Genomic DNA, 14,141 nt, shown 5'->3' with positions numbered 1-14,141 from the left:
GTAATTAGAGGGTAGACCATGTGGAAGTACACTACTCAAGAGCCTAGTGCTAGCTCACCCTCTCCTCCACTGGAGGATGGGAAGAGGGAACTGTGGAGGTGGGCAGGAGAGGGTGAACATTACTGTAGAGGGGAAAGTGAAGAATAGGTATAAAACATGTGGGGGTAGGGGCTGGGGGTGGCTGCGGGTGGGCTTGGGAACATATCGGGTCAAAGGAAATAAAACATGTCATTTAGCCAGAGAATGAGGATGAGAGCAGTGTGCACGGTGAGGGAGTGTGGTGATGGGGGCACGGGGTCTGAGCTGGCTGACCGAGGTGAAGGGGAGGTGGAGGCAAGGTTAGCTGTTAAATAAGGTGGGGGTCATAAGAAAGGGGTGGAAGGAGGGAGGAGGGGCCACCCACAAAACAACTTGGCCAACAAAGCTGCTTCTGTCTTGGCCTCCCTCCTCCACAGACCTCCTTGAGTGGGCAGGATTCCATTAGCAAGCTGCAGAACCTGGGGTCTATTCAACCGGCCATCCAGGCCCGATTGAGTGTGTCTGTGAGCACACACACACACACACATACACACGTGCACACACAAACACACACAACGCCACTAATTAATCCTCAGATTACCCAGGCAATTATTACCACACTTGTACTAATTAGAAATTATTTAAAGCATTTCCCAATTAGGGTTTACATGCTCAGTTGGGCAGGAGTCTTTCTCGATAAACCAACTGGTTTTATAGAGGAGGGGAAAGCGAGTCCAACACACATACATGCACATGTTGCTGGATGGGACCGCGGTAATCAGGCCGCCTCAACGAGTCCCTCTGTTAGGATGAGGGGGATGAGGACAGACAAGAGGAAGAAAGAGAAAGAAATATAACAACAAAAGACTTGCTCCTTCAGTGCAGCAGCAGTACTGTAGGTCGCTCTTGTTAGGGCTGGGCACAGTGATTAGGAGAGACCACAATAAGACCTGCCAGGAAACACATGCCAATTAGGTTACCAGGAGAACCACAGGACCTCATTGCTATGGACAACTCACTATAGTTTCTGCATCACATGCCCCCCCTCAAACACACATACACACACCCACCATGGCCTCATTCCCTACCTTTCGAAATGACATTATGACATGGACAAGGAGAAGCTGAAGGGAAAAAGGAGGGCAGAAAGGAGCGAAACACCACGAATCATTGCAGTTAGAACAAAAGATAGAGCAAAAGTTTGGTTACGATCACTAGTTTGGGGGGGGGGGGGTTAAAGTGTGCATCTTGATAAGCTGAATATTTAAATTAAGATAGAAAGAAGGAAGGAGGAGAGGAAAGCTCAGCAACAAAGAGGCTGTAGCAGGATAACAGGGGTGGGACTCCAGGGGGAGTTATTAGCAAAGAGAATTACAAGCTCATCCATGGGTGACATGTAAGCCTCAGCCCCGCACTCAAATGTTTACAATGTTGATATTTGTTCAACCACGATCTTATCAGGCTTCGGTGTAATACGCAGTGCTTTTGTTCTGACATGCACAGCAGCACTCGTCCCATCTGCAGATGCAATAACCAAAACGCCGATAGCGGCTCACTGTTTGCCAGCGGTGTTTATTCTGAGAAGCTGACATGACCCGGGCAAAAGGGAGAAAGAAAAAAGTCACTCTGCAATATTTACGCTGATGGGATGATTGCTCAGATGTTGATTAATGTGCACGGTGCCTGTTATTAAATAAACAGGGTGAAAACACAAAATATATTGAATAAATTAGAGAGGGAGCCGATCTCTCCTGCAACATCCAAGCTCATTAGAATGCATGAGGAAAGGACGTTCTGATTGCGAGAAGAGTCACTCATTAAGCCACCAACACCACCACAGCACTGCTCCCTGCCTGCCAACCCCCCTGCTGCCCCAAATTGCCCCCCCCCACCCTCTCCCTCCATCCTCTCAACGCCAAATCCCTCCATGTACTGCACACTCTCCTGCTAAAAGCCCCCTGACTTTACATCACCCATCCCACTGGACATCACATACAAGCCAGTAACCCCTCTGTTCACCTCAGCGTCCCTCTCCACTCTCTTTCCCTCCTCCTCTTCCTCATCCTCCCCCTGCTGCCTCTGCTGGGATCTGTGTCATCATTTTAATTAATTTCTAATCAGGCAAGAGTAAACTAATCAGGGGAGGCGTTAAACAATGACAGCTCTGCCTGTTCAGCCTCACACAGGGGGCTGCCTGGCTGCTCCGCGCAGCACACAGATAAACAACTTACCATCCGTGGGGGCTATCTACACTCATCTCCTCACCCATACGTGTTAGCATGGGCCCAAATGGCATGCATATGTGGCACATTTGCATATGGAGCCCGAACAGGCAGAGAGACGTTGATTGGTACAAGATTAAATTACCCGTATTCAGCACCACTTTATGATTGCCCTTACAGAATGGAAAAGCCTCAGAATTTGTGACTGGTCAAACATATAATTTAATGGACAGGTGATGTAAATGCATGTAAGCAATTGGAATAGATGGCTAAATAGCCAACCACAGCCTGAATGGTACAGTATGTATCTTCTTGGAATGGTTTGCACAAAGACTGCAGTTATCTGTAGGCAGCCAGATCCCACCAAGGCTGAGCCATTGTGGAGAAACAGACAGAGAAGGAGAGGTGGGGGGTGATGGTGGCGTGGTGGTGGGGTGGGTACTTTTGGCCAGTATGCTCAGAGACAATGTAACAAGAGAGCGTTGATTAACCTCAGAGCTAAAGTAACCCTGAAATAACTTAAACTGACATAAGAGAAACATAATTGGCAAATTCTCACTAAATGATTGGATGACAATGAAGCTGATGACACATAAAAAAACAACAAAGTGCCATCGCATCACTAGGCAGTGCGAGATTTTGAACCTGGCTGTAAACGCATGATTGGTATCGCCACATTCATTTCACTGCCTGCAGACTGAGGTTGGGTCTGACGGCTCCAAGTTCTGCTTTCCAGCTCGTTGCAACGAACCAATACAGTTGTTTTCCGAATTCAAACCAGAGGCCACTGGAACCTTGGCATGAAATGAACTCAGTGACACTGAAATAAACTGAAACATTAATTCCGCTCTTAACTTTGCGCAGGAAGGCTACAGACACAGAGTGTGTTCGAAATCATTTTTTCACCCCCAACACTACCACAACCCTCCCTCACCACCTCCTTCCTCGCTGCCTTTGCCAAGTATTAGATTCCCATGCCAGCCACTTCCCTGGGATAGAATAAGGATTGCGGAGGTGGGAAGCTGAAACCCTTCCATAACATGTCAAACAACGCTGGAATCCAAAACGCAAGACGGAGAGAAAAAGGGTTAGAGGGAGATTTTCTGCATAGAGAAAGAAACTGTCACATCATCAGATTGGTTATTCTAAGTGGAGGGATGTGGGTATGGGGGCAGGGAGGGAGGGCGGGGTGGCAGAGGCTCGGGCTGGCAGAATTTGGCAGTGGTGAACCATGGCGGTATTTCCACTAAAATAATCAGCCCCCGGGCAACGGAAGGGGGTGGGAGCGTTGGAGGGGGGGGTATGAAAGTGAGATACAGAGAGGTTAGGGACTGTAGGAGACTGGGTGGATGAGGGAGAGGGAGGATGGAAGGGAGGGAAACGGCATGATGGAGAGAAAGAAAATCTGGGAAGCTAACCAAGGAAATCCTGCTTCTCAGATATGCAGCTGTGGAATTAAAATTGGTCTAAAAACACAAGAACAAAAATATACTTTACACTTCGCATGCCTCTGGGGGGGCTGGGTGCTGCCACTTTGTGCTGGCACTGATACCTCAGGCACAAGGGGTAAACAGCTATTCTCCTCCCTTCACTTTGTCTGATGCGGTGTTTTCAAAATGTGTGTGTGTGCTTGTGTGTGTGTGTGTGTGTGTGTGTGTGTGTGTGTGTGTGTGTGTGCTTGTGTGCCCGCCTGCAGGGGTCTCATAAGGCCACAGGGCGAGCTCAAGAGCGAAAACAAGAGTCCCTCAAAGACCAGGGAACACAAAATGCCCCGTGAAACAATTTCTACACTTCAGTGTCCCCCCCAGCAAATCCTAACAAACGACAACGATTCATGATCAAACGGCCGCAATCGTCACTCAAATTCAATAATAACAACCTTCACAATCAAAAGCGCTCGAAATATACTGTACCTCTACTTCAGGCCAGGATTAGTCCTTTCTCTGTGCACATTTATGTGGATGTGCTGCATTACCAAACAAAGAACTATCAGAATCGAAAACAGCCGTGAAAACACAGAGATGAACGACAAATCAATTAATTTTAAACCTGGTAACATCGGCGATCCAAACAGCATTATGCTCGGGCGATGCAAAGCGAATGATTATTATAAAGAAATTCCACGATTCAGTCAGAGCAGAGCTCAAATAGAAGGAGTGAGGAGTCTTTAATAATCATCTATGTATGCTGAAAACAAAAACATGACCTTTGAAGCCATATTTCCCTCAGCAGAACCAAGCAGCTTCTTTTATGATCGAGAAAGAAAAAAAGTAATTAATGACCAAGCGTGTGTTATCAAATCCAGCCTACTGGAGTGTGTCACCACTAAAATAATACAACCATCAAACACAATGAGTGAGTTCAAAAGTTTCTCTCGACGCGTGTATCGGAGCAAATGGTTGCAGCCCAGCATTGTGTCCTTTCCTGACTGTGGAGACTTAATCTTAATACAAATCTCTATGTAACACAGGCCTATTCATCCATTCCCGCCTTAGCCCCCCCCCCCCCCCCCCCCCCCCCCCCCCATTCCCCTCTTGCAATTATTATGTGCTTTTTTGCAGAGATATTCAATTAAAAAAAACACTCTATAGTTTTTGCACAAAATAAATGTTTTGGCAGTTTATTGAATCATTTTCAGAATGCTCTGTGCATGTGCAAATCCTAAGGAAGTTATATCAGTTTTGTTTGCAAAGGCAAAAAAACCTCAGAAATTTGCGTTATTAAAATTGAGATATTCACTGAGGCAAAAAAAATAGAACTTTCAATGACAAGATGAGGGTGAAATATTGGAATTAGAGGGACAATCAAGCAACCATGAAATCATGAAAAGAGGACAGACAACCACAGCTTCAAATCTACCTTCCTCGGTGAGTGGTGTTTTTGTTGGAGTATTCTCCACTGAATTTATGTGCTTTCATTCCTTTTCTCTGACATTCTCTCTGTCTGACCATCCAAGTCCTCTCCTGAGACAGATGAGTGGAGGGAGAGTTCCAGAGAGAGCTATCAGGATTAGGATAATTAATATCATCTCATTCCACTGTGATCCTCGCTGCGGCCCGCTGCACACACAAGGACGGGAAGCAACGAATATTATGGCAACAGAATCCAGTCAGCTGTCAATCTACACCCTCCCTCCCCTCTCTTCCCCGCACACCGCAACTCACACACCCTCCGCTGTGGCTAAATTGCAGTTTGAGAGACGACAGGGGAGAAGCAGCAGTGGCAGCGGTTGCGGGCGGGCGGGGGGGTGCCGGGCCCGAGGGACGCCATACAATGGAGCGTGCTGCTGACCAACGTTCAGGTGAAATTGAATTGGAAATCTTCCATGGCTGGTTAGCATAACAAAGGGCCTTGTGGCTTTAGACAAAGGCTGCTTCTCTAATGCACAAAATCAATCTCTCTATGGGCCCGGCCCATTGTTCCCTCCCGCCATACAGGTGTTCCTTCAATGGTCCTTAATCAAAAGTGTCAAAACAAAGTTAAGAGTTATCTCTGCTGCTCCACAGCTGCTTCTGCAGGGCTGAAAGAAGGAGGGAGACCAGACACCGAGGACGGCAAACAGCTGAGCGGGTGTCTGTACAGGCTGCTGAGCGCATTCAGATACATCCATGCATGATGCTAAACCAGCGCGGAAGGTTCCCTGTTCCTGTCTGAGACTCTTCCCAATGTGAGCAACAAGCGCTTTTCTGCCAGAACCAACCAATGTGGTCACTAAAAGGAGACAACAGTTTATTTCAAATGTACAAAACAACCTCCCCATCAGTTTCGTGGCAGCCTTCACTCCGAAGGCCCGATTGGTAATATTTGGTGGGAGCTACCATTTTCCCTGAAGGTTGTTTAACAATGGCAAACCACAAGTACATCTCTTTAAGTAGCCCCCTTCATCTCCCCTCTGCTCCAGTGCTATAACACTCAATGCACTCTCTCCATTTCTTTGTGGACTAAAAACCTTGACTTGTTCAAAGTAGAATAAATGAAATAAAAGCAGTTAAAACACAAAATAGAAATCTCTGCCCGTGTCTGCTTTTTTCCCTCTGGGCTAACTGATTTATCCACTCAGTGTTGTCAGGCTTCCTAAGCTTTATATTCTCTATATTCTGCTTGACAGCCTGTAAAGTGATATGCATGAACTCAAAGTGCTTTATGTTACACTGTGGTGGCCAGACGGCGAAGCCGGTGGAGGAACATAGATGGAGATTTAAACGTCTGCCTTCCGCTCACATCGGGGATGCATCATCTGTTCCCTGCCGAGGATGGATGCGTCTCATGTCTGTTTGTTTTGATAAGGTGAGGATCCCGGCCCGCCGTTCTGTCTGCGGATTACTGCACAAATAACAACGTAAATAATCTGTAGACTAATACCGTCGCCTAATGCGCAGCGCCATAGACGCAACGCCTCCACTTGACAGCTGCCAGACTATCCATCAGCATGCGCACCCTTCGACATGATAGCGTAGCATGTGTTTTCAAATGCCAACCATGGGGAGACGCGTGACAGGGAAATCTCTGTATAATGCTCTTTAAACTGACATTTTCAAAAAAAAAGACAGGTAACGAGGACAAATTCAACCCTCATGCTAGATCAAATATCGCCATTTATACATTATGACATATGCTGTTTGCTGTAAATAAAAATCACATGTATGCAGGGTGAAACCCGACAAAGGAAATCACTGTTTTACCACCTTTTTAAAGGCCTTCAAATGTATATTTCAATATATTATTGTTACAAGGAGTCACAAAATGAAAGCTGCTACCCACGAGTGCCCTGGTTGACAGGTTGTATATACCATAAAAAAATATCAATTTTGAAAAAGGGGTTTATATTGGATACACACACGCTATTATATATCCGTCGCTAGATTAGTTTATCTGATAACATGGCGTATGTGTGTATATTATGCTCGACATCATTTACCATCTATTGGATATGACAGTAACACTTGCATCTTGTCTTTTGATATGAAGGATTTTAATGTCGGATGCAGACGTTTTGCTGCCGTCTGCCATCTTCAATTAGGTTATTGCAAACGCGAGTGCTTCAACCAGCGCCGCCCAATAAGCTGCTCGTAACCAGGGAGGGCGGACCACAGGGTCCGTGGACGGAGACGTGACGGTTATGATGTGAACAAACATTCCTGAGGTCGTGTTTGTTCGACAGTGATCAACTCTATCGGTGTGTGTTCATGTTATCCATGAAGCGCTTCATTATTATATTTAGATATTTTGCATAGACACCTCCTGTTAATGTCCGGGACGAAGCACGTCAAGGTGCACCACTGCTAGATACCACATAGTACATTTTAAATATAGGTGGTCAGAATTAACGTGTCATGCAGGTGAGTTTTTTTGTGTGGGAAAAGGAGGACGGAAGACAAAGAAATGTGAGGGAAAATGAGAGTGAACAGTGGACACAGAGAATTAGACATTCTATAATTGTGAAGGAGTTTTGTCCCCTTGAAAACTGACAGACATGGGTTTTATCATTGTTTGCATATTTATACATAAATAGAGTTAAAATTATAAATTAGCTGGCCGACTACAGCATTGGTCTATTTCTCTTCTCTCCACCACTATCTCCATCCAGCCATCCACCGGCGCTCAGCTCAATCTCTGAGCTGCCTCTGCCGCCGTGGCCCTTGGGAGGACTCATGCAGACCAGTTGATTAAAAATCACTTAGTAGAGAACACAAACAAAGCTGTCAGCCTTTGGCTTGCCCTTGGGATTTGAGCTGTGATGGGGGAAGGGGGGGGGGGGGGGTAGCGGCTGATGGGGGGGTGCACAAGAGGAATAAAATGGAAGGGGAGAAGAAACAATTAGCAGGTCGAGAAAAGGTGGCAAATACTTCAAATGGACTGGAAAATTTTGGCAGGTTGCTTTTTTGTAAGAAGAAATAATTTTGCTGTACTTTCATGGAAGGATCTGTCTCTCTGTCTCTGTCTCTCTCAGACACTCACTCACACACACACACACACACACACACGCAGTGTTACATAAACACATTCGGACACACCGCACACATGCATTCACAGCTGCCAGTGACAAGGGTGAGGCAGCACAACTCCAACGGTCCACTGGCCTTCACTACCAGATGGTAGTTACCCCCTGGTTCTCCTGACACAAACACACACACACACACCACACACACCCACACACACAAACACACACACACACCCACACACACACACACACACACACCACACACACACACACACACACACACACACTTACAAGGGCTTCGCAAAATAATCTGCACATTTGGAAACTAAGAAGATAAACTATAGGGGACAAAACAATGAATACATTAAACGCATTACATATTCCACCATTTTGATATAATATAAAATATTGCACCGCAGAGAGCCGACATACTCTTTTTAATCTAGTGTCCAAAGACAAGCAAATGCAAATCATCAGCATCAGTGAATATATATATATAATATAGTATTGATGAATAGTGGTCACGCTCAAGTATTACCAATTAAAATTAGCAGCAATTAGACGACAGTAATGGCTCCACATGTATTGTCATGTTTCTCCAGCTTTAACTGTTAAATTGTTGGCTATATATCCACTTTAACAGATCTGCTCCCATCATGGCGACGAACAGTCCTGACCCTGATCAGGGCGCTGGGATCATCATGGCAACGCAGCTATCGTGACTGAACAAGACTTCAAGAATTAAGAACAATGTATCAACAGTATGGGAGAACTCACAGAGGCGATCTAGTGTAACATGAAGTTTCATCACTTACAATCTTGATCCGTTCCTACGTGTTCCTAATCAGGGTCATCACAGGGCGCTGGAGCACATCCCAGCCATCACTGGACAAGAGGCAGGATAACACCCGGAACATGATAACACTGTATGAAGTCTCTTCAAGGGGGCCAAAGCTATTATTTTGTAATTGCACCATAAGATAAATCAGATGTGTTACCAAAGAAATGTGGACTGAGCTCTGCTGAGAAAGCTGGAGAAGCGCTGAAAGGACGGCTGCAGCGGTATCATCACAGAGGACTTGAGAGACAACAGAGGGATCTTAAATTAACAGCTCAGCTTACACATCACTAAGCTGCTGGAGCTTCTACAAAGGAACATTTAGTCAGGAATAGCACCAATTCCTTCTGACTCACGGTGAACATCTTCCTGGTAAAAGGGTCTTTATCTAATGTTGCGAAATCTGGGGAAAAAACTTGTCACCGCATTGCAAGTGTGTGACCTGTTGGGACCTTTGGAGCTCATTTGTGTTGGGTTACAAACTGTGAATCTGTCGCTTTAGCAAAAACGCGCACAAAAACCTCTAGCTGTACCCTTGACGTTGCTAAAATTTGCATCGCAATGTATTTTTTGAACCACCCAAACCACCCCTTTAAATGTTATACCCTAAGTCAGTTTTTAGTTGACTTTGTAGATAAAGGAAGGTGGGGGGGGGGGGGGGGGGGTTAGTGGTTGATTGATTTGTATTGTACCTTAAAAATGGACACAGCCACATGGGACCCAGCATTCCATCATATGGGATCAAGGTGAACAGAGTCCCTGAAGGCGAAAGTTGAAAGATGGAATGGGAGCACAGAGCTGAAGACAATGGCAGACCGTGAAGAAGAGATAAGGGATGGATGAAGAGAGAGGGAAAGGAAACAATGGAGGTGGAAGTCTCCTAAACTGCAGGACCAAAGTCACCCCTCCACTCTCACCGCGGTATTTAAGGGTCATCTGAAGGCGCACGTTGCTGTCCAGTATATTGCCTGCACAGCTGACTGGAGAACAGTTAAAGTGACAACCTTGTTTGGGGAGATTATACATACATTCCCACTCACACACACACACACACACACACACACAGGTTACACACTGGTGTCAACCCTGCTCGGCACTGTTGTGAGGTTCCCTCCTATTTCTCTGCTGCCCTGTATATGGAGGGGGTTGACAGAGGTGAGCACACAATCTCCTGATGCCCAAACAAAGAGAATTGGATCACCCCTGGGCTGACCTCCCCTGAAGCAACGCCTCGCCTATCTGTACCCTGCGCTGTCGAGAGGACCGTTTAGGGCAGACGGGTGACCCCTGCTTGGCCCTGCCGTTGCGCGGTGTCTGTGCGTCGGCTGCTGGCCAACATGACAGCTTATACAAGGCCCTGTCAAACGCATGATTGACACATCCCCGCCCCGCTCGACCAACATTCACACCCGCTACGGCAAATTACCCCAAAACCCAGACAGGCCACCATACTGCTACCAGCTTTGTGATCGGCTCCCCGTCGGCTTTTTAGCACAGACAAGCGCATATTCATTTGATTCGAATCCCTTCCTGATTTTGAGGGTCCAAGAACGCGTCAAACGTAAAGGTGCTGACTTTTATTCGTATTTATTTCTTATTATAAACTAAAGGCCACAACCCTCCAAAGCAGACTAAATATGGAACCAAATTGAGACCAACGCTACAGGAGAGCAAGTTTTATTTGTTTCTACCCTATTGTGATTGATTTCATTACAGCTGCAAGAACAGTCTGATCACGTCCAAGACGTCATAAACCACAATGCCTCCCATGCGTTTGCCGCACTAGCGGCGAAATTGGCGCACGCATAAACATGTCAGAGGTGCACACGCAGACACCCACACCGACACAAAGAAAGAAAAGGAGCTACAGTACTCCCTACATCAACAGTGGCCTAGATAAACACAATAGACACAAAAGAGTCACCCCATGAAAATAACCCTCCATCCAAGCATCACTGCACTTATCTACTCATAAACATAGGGATAAATCAATTCAGTGAGAAACACTTTTTCTCTCTCTCTCTCTCTCTCTCTCTCTCATTTGAAATTACAGCTGCAGGACCAAAGCTAGCGTGATAGCACAGGTCAAATTCACTAACCTCCTCTCTCCATGGCAACAGTCTACCTCTTTAAAAAAGCTGTAGTGCGTTTTGTTGAAAGTCATTGTGAGATGTTTTTTTTATCATTATTATTTTCATGACCTGCAAATGTGTATGTGCAGAAGTTTGTTTGTGTGTCTTTGCATGAAGGACACCAGTATGCATACATGTAGATTTGTACCTACACGTGTATGCTGATGTGAGATGTGGCTTTTTGTGAGGCTCTATGAATGAGAATGTGTGTGTGTGTGTGTGTGTGTGTGTGTGTGTGTGCGCGTGTGTGTGTGTGTGTGTGTGTGTGTGTGTGTGTGTGTGAGAGAGAGAGAGAGAGAGACAGAGACCCTTTTATCACAGCATCTGTATTAGCATTGCACCGTCTCAGTGTTTTGTTTTACTCTGACCTGTATAATCAGTGTCACATTAGCAACACAACAAATCAAATACTGCCCGTTTCCACTATACAACCTTACACACACACACACACACACACACACACACAAACATGCGTGTGTATGTACCACACAAAAGCTGCTAAACCACTCATTTAGTTTGTTGTTAAAAATGATTTAAGGGAAAATATTTTCTTTTAATAATGTAATGTTATTTTTTATTACTGCGTTCATTTACTACAGTATTACGTTCAAAACATAAATCCTGTTTATGTTCCCAAAATGTTCTCAGTGCCAAATGAAAAAATGCCATATAATATTGTTAAATTGTGTAGTTTATTACTGTTATGGGAAGGTGCGTTTTTCTTTTTTGGTGGTAGATTTCAAATGTAAATATATTAGTTTCTACCTTAATGTCTGATTTCTAATCTGGATTCATTTATGAAATACTAGCAGCATTAACATACGCCCAATAACTGAAAAGCATTTTTTTAAAGACATGATTTCCCATGTAACATTTGACTCTCAGGTTTTATTTTTGAAAAATGAGTAAAATCTGTAGGAGAATTTAAAACATGTATTCAGCATGTGACGTTTTTGTACTGATGTTTGAGGAGGAACATCAGCATCTGCTCAGCTCCTTCTCTAAATCAGTGAGTGACGTTCGGGGGAAGAAGTGGGAAGAAAGAGGGAGAGAGGAAGGAGGAAGTCAAGAAGGCCAGAGGAAGGAAGAGGGAGCAGACAGATGAAGACAGGACAAAAAAGACAAGTGCGGAAAGACATAGGGGAAGAAGGAGCTGAAAGGAGAAGGAGAGGAGGTGGAGGGATAGATGGAGCTGCGAGATGGAGGCGTGTTGTAGGAGATCCAGCTGACATTAGCAGGCGAGTTTATGAGATGTGATGATTAGCCAAATCCTGCTAATCAATGACACATTCACATGGGTTCCTGCTCTGTTGCTAAACACTAATTGGTCTATTCTGCAGCAAATAGAGAGATGCTGTTTCTCACTTCACTGTAAGCAATGCGAGCTGACACGGGGGGCACACACACACACACACACACGCAGGGTTTCTTGCATGTAGATGCTATGAATCTGTAGCAGATTTTGGTACATAAAAGGTCAAATTGAGGCTGATTCAATTTGAGAGTGGATGAGGAGCAGAGGATGCTGCTCAACTTGCTCTAACAATAAGGAGAGAATGGGATCCTGGAGCGGGCCAGTTGAACCAGCAGAAGGAGCTGGAGGGAGAGGTGGGTGGGTGGCGAGGGGGGAATGGGAGATGGGGCCCTAAATTCAATTTCACTTTGTTGACTATTTAGATAATGTCTCCTAATGTAATGCTGGGCTGTGAGTGGATCTAGTGGAGCTGCAGCAGTCATTAATCACAATGCAGCAGGAGCACCACCAACGCCTGAGAGGAGGCACTGCATCAGCCGGCTGCAGGCTGGAGCTCCGTACACCAGAGGCTCCTTCCTGAAAACCTGGGAGGCTAATTCTATCCCTTAATGACGCTGATTCTATTTTTTTTTTAATGGTTGCACACCAAACTCCAAGAACAGCTGAAGCCGTCTGGGACGATGATTCCTCAGAGGGCTGATGTGGAAATTCAGCAGCAAAGAATTGACTCAGAAAAGCTGTTTTAAATCCATTGTGCTATTAGCAGGGCTCTTACAACCATATCAGTGCTTATAAAACTTGTCATTTTTGGTGTTGTATTACATTGTGGCAATTATTTAAAATAATTATAGGATTTTTTTTACAGTGAAGCAATCCTAAGAGTATGTTTTTGATAACAATTATAAACCTGCAATCCTCACAATAATACCAAATGAAGAGGAGAAATGAAGGATGCAACTCTGATATTTTACACAGGAAATGCTCCATTTTGTCCATTAAAAAAATGGAAATTGTCACAAGCTTCCTAAGGCAGAAGCTTACATGCACTAGCATCCAAGGTGAGGGTGGAGGGCTCAGACTGTCATAATATTTTCACATACACATCGCAACACACCCACAGCACGATGAGTACGGTCAACGCGGGGTCTGTTATTTCAGTGAGTGCCGCTGGTTAAAAGTGCTTTGCACTGAAGAGGAGGACAAGAGGAGGGTTCACTCAAACACTGCTACGTAAATATTAGTGCAGAGACTTTCTCTCTTTCCCTCTCTGCGCGTGTTTGTGTGTGTGAGTATGTGATAGTGGTGCTGCGTCCATCAGAGTGTGTGTGTGTGTGTGTGGATGTAATTATGTGCGGAGGCTGTTTGGGGTAAATAGAGTTGCAATTATTCTTTTAACCTGTTAGATTGTCAGCCCTACAAACAGCCAGAGCCAGGAGGAGGCAGGAAACAGACAGACGGACAAGTGGTGCATTTGGTGACAGTCAGCAGCATCCATCAACTCAAATGAAATGGCTCCATTTTGCTTTGGTGTTCCAATCGGAGGGGGGGGGGGGGTTGATGACTGTGAAGTGAATTTTGTTTAACTGATTGGAAATATTTTTGTTCCTCGTGGTGTTTGAAGTCGTGTTTTGAAGCAGGTGCCGCTGTAAGCCACTACGAGCGATCAGCGTGGTGAGATATGTTGTAATTGGATTGATTTAATGTGCAATACGCTCATTGACAGTTGTCTGAGTGA

The 14,141-nt window shown here is 45.2% G+C and overlaps 1 long non-coding RNA gene across 1 annotated transcript; it reads left to right on the top strand.

The window, feature by feature from the left end:
- Positions 1-4,793: 4,793 nt before the first annotated feature.
- Positions 4,794-6,247, top strand: LOC130536162 (uncharacterized). The gene is made up of 2 exons (XR_008953295.1): positions 4,794-5,541; positions 5,747-6,247. It is a non-coding gene; the product is annotated as an uncharacterized LOC130536162 (long non-coding RNA).
- The last annotated feature ends 7,894 nt before the right edge of the window (positions 6,248-14,141 follow it).

Source organism: Takifugu flavidus, chromosome 1, assembly GCF_003711565.1.
Source record: "Takifugu flavidus isolate HTHZ2018 chromosome 1, ASM371156v2, whole genome shotgun sequence".
NCBI lineage: Eukaryota > Metazoa > Chordata > Actinopteri > Tetraodontiformes > Tetraodontidae > Takifugu > Takifugu flavidus.
The sequence above is the reverse complement of the archived record's forward strand: the minus strand, read 5'-3'. Positions and strand labels throughout refer to the sequence as shown.